The following is a 16,010-nucleotide window of genomic DNA, read 5'->3' as shown; positions in this document are numbered from 1 at the left end:
CTGGGTTTAGCTCACTTCCATAGTGCACTGCCTTGTGGTTGCTGTCTGTGTTTGGTCTTAGACACAAATATATCATTCATTCCCTGAGACAGGGCCAGGCAGGACCAAAATCTGTCCTGTGCCTCCTTGCACCCTGTTTAAAACAGCGGTTCTGGGCAAGTTTTGTGGAGGGGTCCAAAGCCTATTAGAAAGAAATTAAAGTCCTACATCAGCTTCAGGGGGGTTTGGATCAGGCCTTACATATCTGTTCTTACTCCTAGTGCAGGCTCTGGGATTTTTGCCAGGGAATCATTGGGAATAGTTTGACTTCACTGTGACCAGGACTGGGTCCAAGATGAGCATACACAAGGGGAATGAACAGTCTTTTCAAAAATTTTTAATTCCCTCTCAAGGCTTCACAGCAATGCAAAATGGTGTAAAGCAACACAAACAACTACATATCCTAGGAAAAGAGATGAGAATTCTAAGTACATGCAGTTTTATTCAATGTTATCAAGGCCCCCTAGTAGTTAATTTGATTAAATGGAGCTCCCTGAATGTTCTTTCTCTAAAAGTGATTTACAAAGTGTTTTAACATGAAGAGTTTCCAAAAGCACTTGGATGTCAAGGAAGAGCCATTAATCTTTATATTAGCATTCTGAAAAAACCAGTATGTGTTCCTTGATTAGTAGATATTTGTTTGCATTCTTCTTTTCTGCAGAGGATTATCACTTTGACCTTTTTAAACATACTGTAGTTCCTTAACCTGTAGGAATTAAATATTTTCATACTTATTAAACTGGCACTAATCTGGTTTTCACTGGTGTAAATAAGGACTGAAACACACAAAAAATACAAAAAAAAACCCCTCAAATGTGAGTTCTAATAATCTTTATCTCATGAAACACATTAGTGAGCAAGCTAGCATGCCATAAGTTTGACCATCTTGGACAAGTCACGCTGGGGCCAACCCTGGCCAGCTCTTGCCTGTGCTGTTTGTCTAACTGATTTCAGCAGGACTGATCAAGTGAGATGAAGGATTTCTGCCTCCTGCCTTTGCTGAAAAGAAACTCAGAGAGGATTGGCCCAGTGTGCAGATTAAAGTGTTTCCCTTGCAATACAGGTATATGTTTTACATGATTTAAGTAAATGTGAAGTACACTCTCTAAACAGAAAAGTAATGGACACTAATTTATGTGTGGTGTACTTCTGTTTCATGGTAGGTTTCAACTCTACCTTGGGTGTGGATTCCTTACTGATATTTCTGCTCTGTGTGTGTGTGCAGTCAAAAAGTCCTGTAAGGTGACACTGCATTAGACTGGTGACACTTTCATCCTCTTGGGACAGAGAGTGGGGCTGGAAGTTATAAACAGAAGAGGTGCTGTGCACTATCAAGCAGAGAAAAATAAGTATAAAGACTCATAAAAAAGGGCATATTTGATGAAATTCCAGCAGAAACTGCACATCACAGAAGTTAATAACCAAGTTAGGGTCCAGAGCTTCAGCAGATGCACTTGCTCCAAAATAAATTAAAAAGTACCAGTCTTGGTTGCTATGGTTAGAACTGTTGATATGTTGCTTTGACATTTTTAGTGTCATTAATTTGGCTCTTTTGTCAGGTGAGAATCCTTAAATTAAGCATTGCTTTGGATTGCTTCATAATACTTCTGCTAGGACAAAAACAGACAAATAAAGAAACCACTCATTTAAGGATCTGCTGCCTGTTATACTTCTGGCATCATGGTAAGAAGATGGACCCTTTGCCTATTTTACTAATCAATATTGTGGTATTCTTCCCCATTATTCATTAATAATTTGGATTCTGGAGGGCCCAGTCATAATGGAAACTGTAGAACAATAATTGTATCTTCAGGTGCAGCTGAACACTGGATCCTTGCAGCCCCTTGCAATCCTCCTCAAGGCTGTCAGAGCTTCAGCTGGAAACTGGCAGCATCTGCAACCAGGCTGGCAGAGGATGATGGACTTGGGCCACATGTAATACCCCTTTCTTTGAGTATGCAAAGGAACTCTGCCAGGTATTTTGCATTTTTAAGTGTGTTTCTTGGTTATGCTTCAGGCTTTTCCTTTGTAAGGTAATTTCCCTTTCTCCTTTTGTCTGCCCAGCTCTGTTTCTTGGTGTGTGATCTTCTTTTATTACTTTACCTTCTTGTTTAAATTCTGGTTGTCACTACTCTGCTGTGTCCTAACTTCTGGCTTCTGGCCATCTCAGCTCTCTTATGCTCTTCTGACCTTGTGTTTCATATACCCAAGCCATAATGTATTTCTTTCTTAACCTTCCTGCCTTCCTGTCTTCATCCTCAAGTATTAGATACGTTAAATCTGCATACAAAGTTATACATGCACATAAATCGGGAAGATAAATGATTATTAGAGTGTGGAACTTGAAAATAAATAACATATGTGCTTTTCCCACCCTTGTAGGGAAATTTAGGTGGTTTGTGTTAGCACACTAGCTTATATTTGGTTAAAATAAGCACTTTACCTAACCCGTTGACCCTAGTCCCAATCCCTATTCCCTGGAGGATTTGGTTTGGCTTGGCAAACACCGTATAAAGGGGTAATCTGCTCCCCTCTGCCAGCAGACTGCTGCCTGAGTCTGATAGTCATCTACTTAACTGGCTTTCATGAAGTGCAGAAATGCATGTTGGGTTGGGCCTGCTAATGGTGCATAGAATTTTTCCTGTAGTAAGCCCTAACACATTTATAACAAAGTTTGAAGATTGTTATTTTTTGCAGAGCACTTGTGCAGACAGCTAAGTAATGGTGGGTGAATTCCCACATCCCCAAATTTAGGCTGGAATTTTCTACACCCAAAACCCTTTGCTTTGGCTGCAAGGCAGTAATACAGCACATCACAACTGGTCCTGTAGAGTCTGGAAAACTTTTGGTATGCTGCCACAAATCCCACAGCCTTTTGGCTGACCCATCACTGCCTATGCACAGCAGGGATAGCCAGCTTTTGTGTAGGAGCCACTGTATTCCCAAGGAGGTATTTTGGGCAGACCAGATACAGCCACGTTTATGCACTTGAGTTTTAGAAACTTTCCAGACTCCATCTGCACACTGTTTCCCTTTCTGACCCCTCTCCAAACAGCACCGAGCAGCCATGTGTCTGGCTGGGTGAGGTTGGATACTGTGGTGCTGTGGGCCACCTTTTGCCACTGAGCTGCCACTTGACCTTCTTGCTCTGCATGAACTGCTCTTGCAGGGTGCCCACAGCTGTGCTATGCAAAAGCTTTCTCTCACATCTAGCTTTACCCGAGTGTGACAAAAAGCCTGGTGCCATATGGGATATTCATTCACACCAGGAATTCAGTACTGTGTCTTACCTGTCACTTAATTAGCTGTTATTTATTTTAATAGAATGCATAATGCAAGGAATTATTTTTGTTTTAAGGGACTTAAGTTGACTTAAAGCCATAGGGAAGACGAAAAATCCCCACATCTACAAGAGGTAATAAAGTGCTTTTGTTTTCCTAAAATTATTACTATTTGAAGTCCAATGTGCCAGATCTGGAATATTGCAGTAAAGGTTGCACTGGGACTTCACAGTTATTTACTAGGTGATTATTTAGAGTCACTTTCTTTTTAGTCAGTTGTAACATTTTACATTTTGGGGGCTTGACTGGGATATGGCATCACACTTAGTTCTAGCTGTGTTGCAGTAATCTCTGTGTGACGTGGAGCCAGAAAGAACTATAAAAGCAGCTGTTGCTTTCATTAAAACCATTACAAAGGTCTATTTGTGGTGTCCCCAAAAATAATTCTGATAATTGGTTGTTAATTTTAATTACTCACCAGTTGAATATCTTGATAGGAGAAAAAGGTATACATGCCCAGTTAAACAAAATAAACACATACTCATTAATAACTGGACATTTGGGTAACATGTTAAATGTAATAACACTGTGCAGTGATGATTAGTTTATAATCTTCATCAAATCAGTGGAAGCAGGATACAGTTAATATGATGTCATTGTTTGGATAGCCCCTTTTAATGACTTATTTATATACATGTGTTCAGTGTTACAAGGTGGTGAGTGTCAACTTGTTAGTACTGGGCAAGCTGCATGATCCACTTGTGAAGCTGTTTTTCAGGCAGAAGGTGCACAGTGCCTGCAAGTCCTTGTTTCACTCTGACCTCCAGGCCCTCAGCTCGACCAGAGCAGAAGCAAGCTACCTAAACTCACCCATATGGTGAGGAGGAGCAGCAGTCACAGGGTGCATGGCTGTCATGCTTAAACAGAAATAAAATACAACCAGGAAATTGTGCTGTCTCCTTGGGGGAATGGTGTAGATGCAAGAAGCAACAAGTGGACAAGAGACTGCGGCTTCAGCTTGCCACCTGGTTCCTTTGCAGCCATCCACTGTGGGGTGCTGTACTCAAGGCTCAGGAGACATTCAAAGAACTCTGCTGAAGGAAGCAAGGTTGTAGGGACATTTATTTAGTAAAATGCTTTGGGAATGCTGGAATTTCCTAATATGACCAACTCTGTTCTCAGCACAGTGCCAAAACACAGCCCCATAGTAGCCACTGTGATGAAAATTACCTCTACCCCAGCCAAAACCAGCACACTGGATAAAACAAGAATTCTTTCACTTCTCCTCACCTTTGCCTTGTGTTTGAAGAATCCTGTCATTCATTCTCACAGCCCTGAAAGGAGGGACGTGTGCTTTGTTTGAGTTAGCATTGAATAATGAGTGGTGTGTAAGGACCATCCCATGTGCCTCTACCTTGGCCCTTTTTTGGGTGGAATTAATCTCAGCAGGGTACCACATCCTCAGCCTGCAGACAAGGATATTTCTGATGGTCAGGTGGTGGGAATTAAAAAGATGAGGGCACCCCATTGCTACAGCGTACATAAATGTTCACAACTTTATCATAATATGAATATGCGACAGGAGAAATTGAGAACTGCTTTGGCTCTTTAGCACATGCAGGGAGGTTAGGTTGGGGGTGAAGTTTCTTTTTTTGTTCTGATTTATACCTATATGCAACACACATTCTTGGCAAAAAGTAGAAGTATGATTAATTCACTGTTATGGGCAGGCAGATTAGTCAGGTTATGGAATGGCTGTGTCACGGAGAATGATAGAACAATTTTCTCATGAGCTGGTTTCAGTTTCCCTAAGCATTTTGTCTTGTATCAACTCTATCAACTGGGCTTTGCAGTCAGCAGTTGTTCTTCTCCTTTTACCTTTATTATACATTCTTGTTAAAACTTTTTCATCTTCTTTTAGCCTTGACTGGGATATTCCAGACCTGTCCCATTCCTCCACACAAATGAGCAGTAATTATGTGAGTTGACCACAAGGAAGGTCAGAACTTATGTCCTATTCCATACTAAAAAGACAAATAAAACATAAAAAATGGAAAATCTAAACAGTAACATTCTCCTCTTTGATTCTGTTCTACATCTTTGTCCTTTGAAGTCTAGACAAATAGGCTGTGGCAGAAAGACCTGAAGATATTTTTGATAATAAAATTTACTAACTGAGGGTATTGTAAAAAGCCTGGCTTCCTTACAATGAAGAATGTGCTAACAGTTCCTTCAATATGCTGATTTGGTTTCAGTGCAAAATGTTCTAATCATAAGCAAGGTGATTTATCAGTTAAGAAAGGCACAAACTCCTTAGAATGATCTAACCTAAATATTTTGCATATACCCAACACTGTTAAAAAGGGAGAATCATTTGTCCCATGTTCTGCTGAAATGGTGAGTTGCAGTGAGTTCAGTGGTAAATATTTGTATAGAAGTTAAATTCTGCCCATTTGACCATCTTAGCTCCAGGGACTTCCTAATCCAGCTGGGAATGCATGATGATATAATTTGCAATATATTTGCCAACTTCCTCTAACTGCTGAAAGTCAAACCTCACTTTTTATGGAAAAATTAGTGCAGTGGTTCTCACTCTAAAGTTTTGGTTTTACATGGGCTTTTAAATATTGATTTTATAAGTTCAAAGTGTTTATTAAAATGTGTCAGAAAAATAATCATGTCAAGAAATGTGAACTCTCCACATTTTTATTTTTTTAATTTTTTTTTTTAGATACCTGTCCTTTGCTAATATTGTGCACGGTGCAACTTTAAAAAGAGTAACCTGAACATGGCTTTGGGTTGCAGACAGTGCAGTCATGCTCCTCTAGGATAAATGAGGTGTCACTGCAAAATACCAGCATCAACAACCAAGGGCAGTTTTAACCATGTCTGGGGTCTACTGCATGGTAAAAAGTTATTTAAAGGAATATTCTCACAGAGCACTGGAAACAGTAGAGGTTACTGCTGACAGATAATTGGGCCTGTCACTGTTGTACATTAATCTAAGCACACCTCTTTATCGATACATATCTAATACACAAACTACAAGATCCTCTCAGCTCAGATCACTTTGTACCACTGTACACTTTCATACTTCCAGTAACAGGATTCTTTTCTGTTATGAAGTCATATTTAAAATGTGATGATTCAATACAAGCAGATAGATTTTTAGCTCAGTGTGCAGAGATTTAAGTACCATTTCTTATTGATGCTAATGCAAGTCAGGTGGCTAATACCCTGTATAGCTCACTGAAGATTCACCCCAAGATGCCTTGTAAATTGCTTTTCATTGAAAGCACATTCAAAATTCACTTTTCTGTATATGGTTTTTGGTATAGCAGTCTTACTGTAGATATTAAGTCTGCCACTAAAGAGGAATCATAAAGTCAAACAGGGTTTTTAAAGAAAAGCTCATGCAATAAAATTTTAAACTGTAGTTGATCTCTTGAACTGCAGTGTTTTTCTGCTGAAGGTCATGACTGGTGTGCATTACAGTTGGCTCTGCACCTAGACTGCTTTGTCCTTACAGTTTGGCACCACCCAGCTTTATCTGTGTTTACAGCCATGAGTATTACAGAATCAGATTTTGTTTCTCCCATTAAAAAAAACCAAACTTCATGCAGAGATAAATGACCTCCCAGACTAGAATGATTAATTAGAAAGAAGTTTGTTTGCCAGCTGGTGAGTATATTAAGCACTTCTTCCTTCTTCTGACTAGACAGTTCTATAGAAGTTCCCTACCTTTGGTATAATTTCTGTTTCTGATAGATTTAATTCCATAGCTTTCTTGGAGGTGTGTTGGTGACTGCTAGATGCAAAAGGATTGTTAATTTGCAGACTAGTAATCCAGTGTTGCTGTTTGAAGATGAGCAACTAACTTGACTGTATATCTGTCATCCCTTCTACTCCTTCCACAAGAAAGCTAAAGAGGAAAAAAACAATTTCCTGGGCACACCTGACTCTTGCGATGCTCAAGGGCTGGTATGGGATAAAAATTGTCCTAATAACAATAAGGTTTCTTTAGGTGCATTTTTACAGTTGAGATTAGAACAGGCAGTTCTGTGGTGGATACTGTGTAACTTGTAGAAATTGCTGGTTTTGGAAAGAAGACCCTGCTTTTTGAGCATCTCAAGCCCAGCGTCCTTGACTGTTCTGAAAAACAGGGTTCTGCTTGTGTCAGTTGCTGAGAATATTGGGTTGCCAGTCATAGCCTACTTTTATTTTTAGTAAAGACAGCAATAACAGTACAGAACCCTGTACTGTCCTAACCATCTGCATCAAACCTGAGTTAACAGAGCCACTTCTGAGTTTTGAGGGGAGGACCCTGTTGTGATTTCTGGTGCTGAATTTTATGATGTGAAGTTCTGGAGGGGAAAGGAGAAAGAAGCAAACATGGATTTCTGTTAGTGAGTTAAATCCATGGATGATGGAACACTGCTCCTTTGAGGCTATCATGCTTGTTTGCCAGGTCCATATATCAGTGCTCAGCCAAGATGTGAGTAGGTTCAGCAGAGGAAACCTTAATAAACTCACCCATCAGGCCAGAAGTTCTTGAGAACTAGTGAGGCTGTGTACCTCTTCCATCTGGTTTCTTCAATTCAATCACTTCTGTGTTTTTCTGCTTTCTCTTTTTTGAAAGAGAATTAACTACCTTTGGGTCCTTACATTTTCCTGTCTAATCTTTCCTTTTCACTCAAGAACTATTTTAAAGACAGGAGAACATCTACTCAGCTGAACTCTGTTGCTTCGAAGGATCATAGAAAGACTTTGGTAAGTTACCTATCTGGACCTCCTTGCTCAAGTAGGACTTAGTAATATCTCAGTAATATGAAAGTTCTGGAGATATTTTGCATTACTGACCAGGTATTAAAACCCACAAATTTCAACGGAAAAGGGATTTAAAGTCTAATTTGACTGGAGCTCACCTATTAATTTTTTCTTCCCACAGAAGATGTACTGGAGCTGCTCACTCAAATGCTTTAAATTATTTGCTTTCAAGATGAGCATATGACTCGATGCCTATTAAATAAATTTCTGTGGTAAATTATGATTGAGAGGGAAGATAAAAATGAGTGAGGACTTGGGGAATTAATGAATAGCCTCACTGGCCTAGAGGTACGAACCTCTGAATCAGCAAATGAGGAAATGCACAGTGTTGGTCAGTACCTGCTCACAGGAATTGTTCATAATGGGTCAGATGTCCACTTTCTGCACCAATTTTTGTTTCTGAAGATGCCACTGTGGATTAATTCTCTTCCATGCATTTTCCGCCTTAGCCTCGACTATCAATTTTTATGTCTACTGTGTAAACTTATGGGTTAGTTGAGTTCATCAGTGTAGTGTGATAAGAAAGTCTCATTCTCTTTTCACTTTTAAAGGGTATTCCTACTTGCCTGTCCATCAAAAGCCATATTTTATTGTTACACAGCTGTGCAAAAAGGATCAGCAGACCTACTCCAAGAAGAGAAATTAGCAAGCAGACTTGATTTTTCAGTGTAAAAACCCAAAAAAACTACAAAAAAAACCTCACTTGGATGCAGAAATAAATTTTGTCTATGTGTTTTACAAACTATAGGTAATGGCTTTGCAACCCAATTGGCACTTCAGAAGACTGGAGCAGATTAATAGCCATATCAATAATTATTTTTTTTTTCCCAATTCTGGGACTTTCTCCTTTTTTTGTGGAGAAAAGGAAGCTTTCTTCTGGAACACCAAGTTGCACAGAGCACAAGCCTACATATTCATATTTTAATAAAGGCATTCTTCTCATGCTAGAAGCTTGTTTAAACCCATCATTGAAGTCTGGATTTGTTAAACTGATGTTGGAATGGAAACTGGAAATAAGTTTTGGCCATGATGTAACCAAAGATCGCTGATCTCAGAGAAAAAAAATCTTCTCTTTTATATTTGGGCTATGGTAAGCCCACTGTGAGCCAATACATATATACAATATTAATGAGACTTTTCCTGCTAACTGGGGGACTTATAAGTGGTAACAGTGTACTTGGCCACTGTCTATCAGAACAGTAGAGGTCTTTCCTCCACCGGCTAAAGGAAAAATATCTTTTTTATTTCTTTTTCAGCCCTACATAAGACAAAGTAGCTCACACAAATGCATTCCCATGTTATTTTTTCTGTGTAACCATTTCAGTGTGGCTCCCCTCCTTCTAACCAAACTTTGTTTTCATACATGCTTGACAACTTATTGGCAGTTATAGGTCTAATTCCATGTGACCTCCATGATATGGCTTGTTGGGGTTTCTGCCAGCAGCTTCCTCTGGAAGAGGTGTTCCAGTGCACAGAGGAGAGAGAGAGCATCAGGCGATGTTCTGTGGTTTTAGACCTTGGCTGGCTGCAGAGTGGAGACAGAATGGCCTTTCAACAAGGAATATAGTTTTCTTCCTTGTCATCCCAGTCCTATTAGTTAGATATGGGGAGTGCCTGAAATCTTTGAGTGTCAACATTGCCAAAAATGGGGACATGCTGAAGTCCTCCTAAGCTGTTTGCTGTCTAGTGTTTGTGCATACTCCATGCAGTGCACATACTTCATAACAATAATTTGTAACCAGCAGTCAGGGACATGCATGGAAAGGTACCATGCATGTTCTCACTGCTCAGGAGAATAGGCTTTAAATAGCACCACAACTACAACTGGTGTTGTGAAATTTTGCCTTTCCAGAATGTCATTCACAATCTTGCTGGCTCACAAACACCTGAATTCCACAGTGGTTTGTCATTAACACTGTCTGGGGAATAAAACCCCAAGGGTTGCTAGTTTCTGAAAAGCTCAGTCCTATGAATATGCTAATGGTGAGATTTTAGCTGGTTCCTGACACTGCATGAGAGGATGCTGCTGAGCTGTAATTACTATGAGAACCAGGGCTCAGAATTTCCTGAATACAGTGTGTTTTAGTTTTCAACTATAATATGGCATTACTGCGGTTTTTTGCCCTGAATGTTGAGTGTGCAGGCAACTGGTCTTTTTTTATACTGGTGGAAATAGTCAACTATCCATAATTAGTAACATTCAACCCGCTCTCCACAACACCAGAGCTTGCTTGGGTCTCAGATTGTCAAGGTTTATTGCAGGCAGTCCAAGACCAGAGAGTTCAATTAGAAAATTAACTTATATGTTATTTTACCATATTAGAGAGTTGATTTCCTTCCAATTTGAAACAGATGATACATTGTTATATAGAGTTGGGGTTGCACTTAATATTTGCCTATAAAAGAGGTAAAGACATACAAGACTTTTCCGCTACATTGGGTTAGGGCTTTAAAAATAATATACTTTTTACAAGCCTAGCTGCAGATTTTATTCCTTTGAGTCACGTGTGCTTGGTGGAAACCACGTACTTTCAGTGCTTCTCAAAGCATAAAATGTGCAATAAAATTTTTTAAAAAGAATTTATACTATGTTTAGTTTTGTAAGGGAAAAAAATTGGTAAGTTTAATCTAATGTCATTAAATGTTGTGGTTTTCAGGTAATTTGTAATCCAGAAACCTTTAGTATATTTTGCTAAATGGTAACAGAAAATTAAGCTATAAGGAACACTGAAAAATTACTGGGATTACATTTGGGGCTAAATATTGACTATTAAAATGTTTGTACTTCAAATGAAGTGGTGTGACTGTTGGCTCACCAGATATCTAAACCGAACCTATACCTTTCTAAATGCTTGAATAATAAATTAAATGGACCTCCCACCTAGGTGACCTCTCTTCTGTTACCAGGAAGGAGTGGATGAAGGAAAAAGAACCCTTGAGCAGGAGCAGCATCAGATGGAAGTTCAGCAGGAGCTGCATAGGACAACATACCATCCAAAAGCCTTTCTTCTGAGAAGAGAGCAGCAGTCCCAAAGAGCTTCTAGACTGCAGTGTGTTTGCCCACACAGCTCCCTTCTTCTGCAGCAAGTCAGCATTTCCACAGGGGCTCATGCAAACAGGCAACAATGGATTTAATACATATGCTTGAATATTTTTTTTCTGGGTGTGTGTCTCAGCTTTTGCTGCTCTTCTGGAGTGTGGCATGTCAGCCAGCATAAACAATGCTGGGATTCATTAAGAATATAAATAAGCTGATTGTTGATGGTTTGCTGTAGGAAGCAGTGACACCCATAGGGGTCCCTGTGGATGCTTAGAGGTGTGGTAAGAAAAGATAAAGCTTTTTCTCCAGGCCTTATTGTGTATAAGGCCAGTTGTGTTTATAAAGTAGCTGAGTGGATGAGCTATTTGAGGGAGAGTACACATAATAAAAATATATTTCAAATAGGAGGCAGATGAATAGTCATGACCCTTAGTGGAACCCGTCCAGTACAGTTTGTTTGAATCTTTTTTCTTCATTAGTATTTCCCAAAGGTGAATTCAGTAACAGAGTACCTCATGATAACTGAGCATGCAGCACTTGGTGGCATACTATGAAAATAAAAATAACATCATATCTAAACCACTCTCTTTCTTATCTCCTATAACAGCAATATCTGTCTGCAAATTTTATTTTACTTGGGGAGTTCAGGTTACCACCTTTCCAACACTCTTTACCAACTCTATCCAAAAACAATCTTGATTTCTGTAAGTCAATAAATGTTTCTGTAAGTCAATAAATGGATGGAGTATTTTTAATAAGAAACCCTGAGAAGTGAAAATAAAAATCTGGAAAAGGAGATCAGGGAAAATTACCAATCTGTTGAGAATATGATGTTGCCAAATCCAAAGAAGAAAATAAATCCTGATGCCATCTTTTGGAAAACAGTCACAGTCAGATGGAATTCTGAGTAATCCTTCTTCAGGAGTTACTCAAGTTCAGTTTGGTGTTTTCCACTTCTCATAGATGCTGGAAGCGGGCAGTTTTAAGTAACAGGCTTACAGTGTGCACTGTTACTAATCCAAGCAGTTACACATCCACATCAAAATAAAAAAAATAAAAACCAATTACCACAGTTTTACATCCAGGAGGGAAAAATTAAATGCTTTTATATGATATTCAAATGGCAGAACTGAAGGGGTTTGGGTTTTATTTGTTTTGATTTTTTTTTCCCTATCAGGAAAAGAATTGTTAAAAAGGGGAATGGTGTTTCCCTAAGTACTCATAGAGCCATTATTTTTAGGGTTTTTTGGTGAGCTTCATGTTTTCCCTACAGAAAACACCAGTGCCTAGTGGTAAATAATATAACCAGAGAACAAATCTTAAACCTTAGTAACTGAACCATTTCACTGCATAGCACTTAATATATCATACCAGAAAGGAGAACAAAAACCATTCTGTGAATTTCTTTCTTTCAGAAGGGATCCAGTGATCCCTTATATATAGAAGCCCCTCAGAAATAATACACCCATCATTAGAGCAGTAAGATGAAATTACTGAGAGTTTGATGAGATCTCATGCTCTCTTTTTTTATTTGCAATAACGAGGGTAACTGAAGAGACAGAGATTTGTCTCTGATACTAGACTTTTCTCTGCAGAGGAGTGTGTGAAGAATGAATCCAGCTGTCCCAAAGCAAATTGTAATGGAGATACTTGGTAAAATTTCTGATCCATAGTTCCCTATTTTCTACTACTTGCAATCCCCCACAAATGAAACACAGATAAATGATCCAGGAGAGAAGACAGAGCTATAAACTGTTCACCAGTGGGATCTGCAGAACATTCAGTGCTGGCAGCAGCAGGTTATGGTTCTTCCTCCAGAGACCATGGAATTTCCTTGTTATCTTATGGGTGGGAGCTCTATCTTCCTCTGGTACCCTGCACTCTCAGTCTGACTCTTCTGTCACAACAAAACGAGAAATCTTAGGCAGGGATCTGGCAGCAGGGTAAGTGCAGCCCTTTGAAAATCTGCATGAGACTTCAAGTAGATTACACATTTCCCTTTCCCCTCCATTTTAGTTTTTCTAAGGCAATTGCATATAGTCAATTAGCTTGGGACCAGAGGATGCTGTATTCAGATGAAAAAAAGGTTGGCTGAAGCAACATGCAGTTGTGTTGGTGTCACTGTCCAAGAAGTAGCAAAATCACCTGAGAACTTCAGGGCTCTTACAGCAGCAGGCAGATTTTGTTTGGAGGCATTGCAGATGTCTCAGTCTGAGAAGTCAGCCTGCACTCTGTTTCAGTCTGTATTCTGTGTGTCATCAGGCCTGGCTGGTGTGCAAAGGTGTGATTTGCAGGTTTTTTGTGTTTGTGTATTGTATTGTGTATTTATATCAGCCTGCAGAACAGTCAGTGTCTTGGCCAGGTTATTCCATCCCACACCTGAAGAAGCAGCTCCACTAAAACTTATGCTGATGTCACACTCACTGTAATTCAGAATTTAGATGAATACAGGTTAATTTTTTTTTCTTTTTTTTTTTTTCCCTTTTTGATGCAGCTTGGAGTAGAGCCCTGAGGAGGTGACATGATTTGCAGCATGAAGTGTACAGTATATTTATTGCTACTTTCCATTCTTCATTCAAAATCATGTGTCTTCCACCAGCATTTAGTACATCTGCTCTGCTATTTTCTGGGTTTTAACAGAACAAAATGACACTAATAACTTTAGATTTATAAGTAATGTTTCTTTAGCACTATTTAAAGAGGGAGATAATATTTAATTTTTTTGTTTGTTTGTTTAAGGAAGGAGTGTTCTTTTTTTAATAGGTGGGAACATCATCCTCCCAGTATAGAGGTTGTTGACAGGTATCACACAGAGTGAGATATTCAGTAAGGGAGGTAATGAAAGAGATCACAGTTTCTACTAAAATAAATTCTAACTGATGTGACATGCCATAAGATAGCTTAAAGACATTGTAATACTGTTTTAATGCTGTCTAGGATTCTAAGAGTTAGCAATGGGGATCTATATTCCAGTTCAGAAGTGAGGACTGAGGGGCAATGTGTCTATGACTTTCCTAAGGAAGGGTGCCCAGAGGATGGATCCAAGCTCTTCTCAGTGGTGCCCAGCAATGAGACAGGAGGCACTGGGCAGAAACTGGAACACAGGAATTCCACCAGAGGAAGAACTTCTTCATGGTGCAGTGAACACTGGAACAGCTTGCCCAGAGAGATTGTGGAGTTTCCCTCCCTGGAGATATTCAGGAACCATCTGGACACAATCCCGAGTAAAGTGCTCTAGGGGACCCTGCTTGAGCAGGGAGGTTGGACTAGGCGGCCTCCAGTGGGCTCTTCCAAACTCAAAGATCCTGTGATCCTGTGAGATTTTAGTAAATCTTTTTGGCACAGAGTTATCCTTGTGTCAGTTAAATCACAGCTCTGTTTTCAGTAAGTGTGGGAGTTAGCTGGTTAAGTGTGAGCTACTGAAAAGAAAAAATTTAGTACAGCTTTGTTGCATTTTCTTTGTAGGCTGAAAAGAAAAATGAATATTTCTTCAGAGCATATTTCCTAGTATATAATGACCCAAATGTTGAACAGATGTACTTAAAAGTGTGGAAAAATCAAATGGAAGGCACATTTAGGATTTATAGAGTTGAAAACCAAAAAGGAAAAAAACCCAAAAAAACCAATGGAAATAAGAATGTTGATGAACAGAAACTATGTTGTTAATACAGAAATTTTTACTGTAAGTTTAAAAGAAGTTGGCTTCTAGGTCCCCAAACTGCAATATGGAATTACATAAATTATGGTTAAAAAATGATGCAACATTTCTTCTGAGAAAGAAAATTTAGCTCTAAAATATGTTTTTATATTAATTTTAAATTGACAATGGCTAGTGCAGCTTCATAAAATTGTACTTCTTCCAAGAATCATGAAAATCATAGAAGTCAGAAAGCTACGAAACACTGACTTCCCCCCCCCCCCCCCTTTTTGAAGTCATGCAATTAAGACCACAGATGACCAGAAATTAAGGCAGATTTTTAATTCAGTAGCAGTGCTTTGTCACAGCTGCTGCTGTAAGGAATCTGGGGGTAAACGGCCCAACTGAAGCGTAGTCTCTTCACCCAGGTATGGGAGCACAACAGTGCACCATTTATTTCAGTAAGACAGCTGCATATTTCTAAAATGAGCTGTGGCCTTCATTCAGAAAAAACACCCCTGTTCTGGAAAGCAGCCTCTTTAGACGATCACAGTTACAACAGCTCTACTGCGGAAAGCATTTGAGCCTGGGGCTTTGGGAATTAAACACACACTTAAGTGCTTTTCCGTAATAGGGGTACATTTAGACATGTGAATTGAGGCCTGCATAGACCAGTAAACAAGGAAATTTTCAAAGTTATCAGCCATCTCTATTAAGTAACCCACATAATGAGTGGAATTTTGGAGATTTGTATCAGCTGATACTGTGTCTTGTACTGGGGAAGAGATTCTGACGTGAAGTTCTTCTTTAGAACAACTCTGCAATCCAGAAATGTACTTTGCACTTAGGTGAAAAAACTGCTAAACATTACTAAGAATTTTGTCTTACTATCTCATGCTCTTCAGACCATTAAATTAAGAGATAAAAATATTTAAGAGATGAGAACTGGATGCAATGTACATATTTGAGCCTCTTTAGGACTATTAAAATAACTGCACTGGCAAGAGTAGAATAGAGGTGAGAACTGAGCCCCCTGTCTACATTTTTCTCACTGAAAAATTATAGAATTATTTATCTGTCTCCAGGCAGCATGTGTAATACTCACTATGTGTTAAAGCTAATTTTCCTAACAGGAAGGGGTTTTTGAAGACATGATGTCTGTCATCTTTGCCATCATAACTGGCAG

The sequence above is a fragment of the Pseudopodoces humilis genome, chromosome 7 (assembly GCF_049639895.1).
Source record: "Pseudopodoces humilis isolate 2021_Gansu_Grassland_sample_001 chromosome 7, ASM4963989v1, whole genome shotgun sequence".
Lineage (NCBI taxonomy): Eukaryota > Metazoa > Chordata > Aves > Passeriformes > Paridae > Pseudopodoces > Pseudopodoces humilis.
This window is presented reverse-complemented; position numbering follows the sequence as displayed.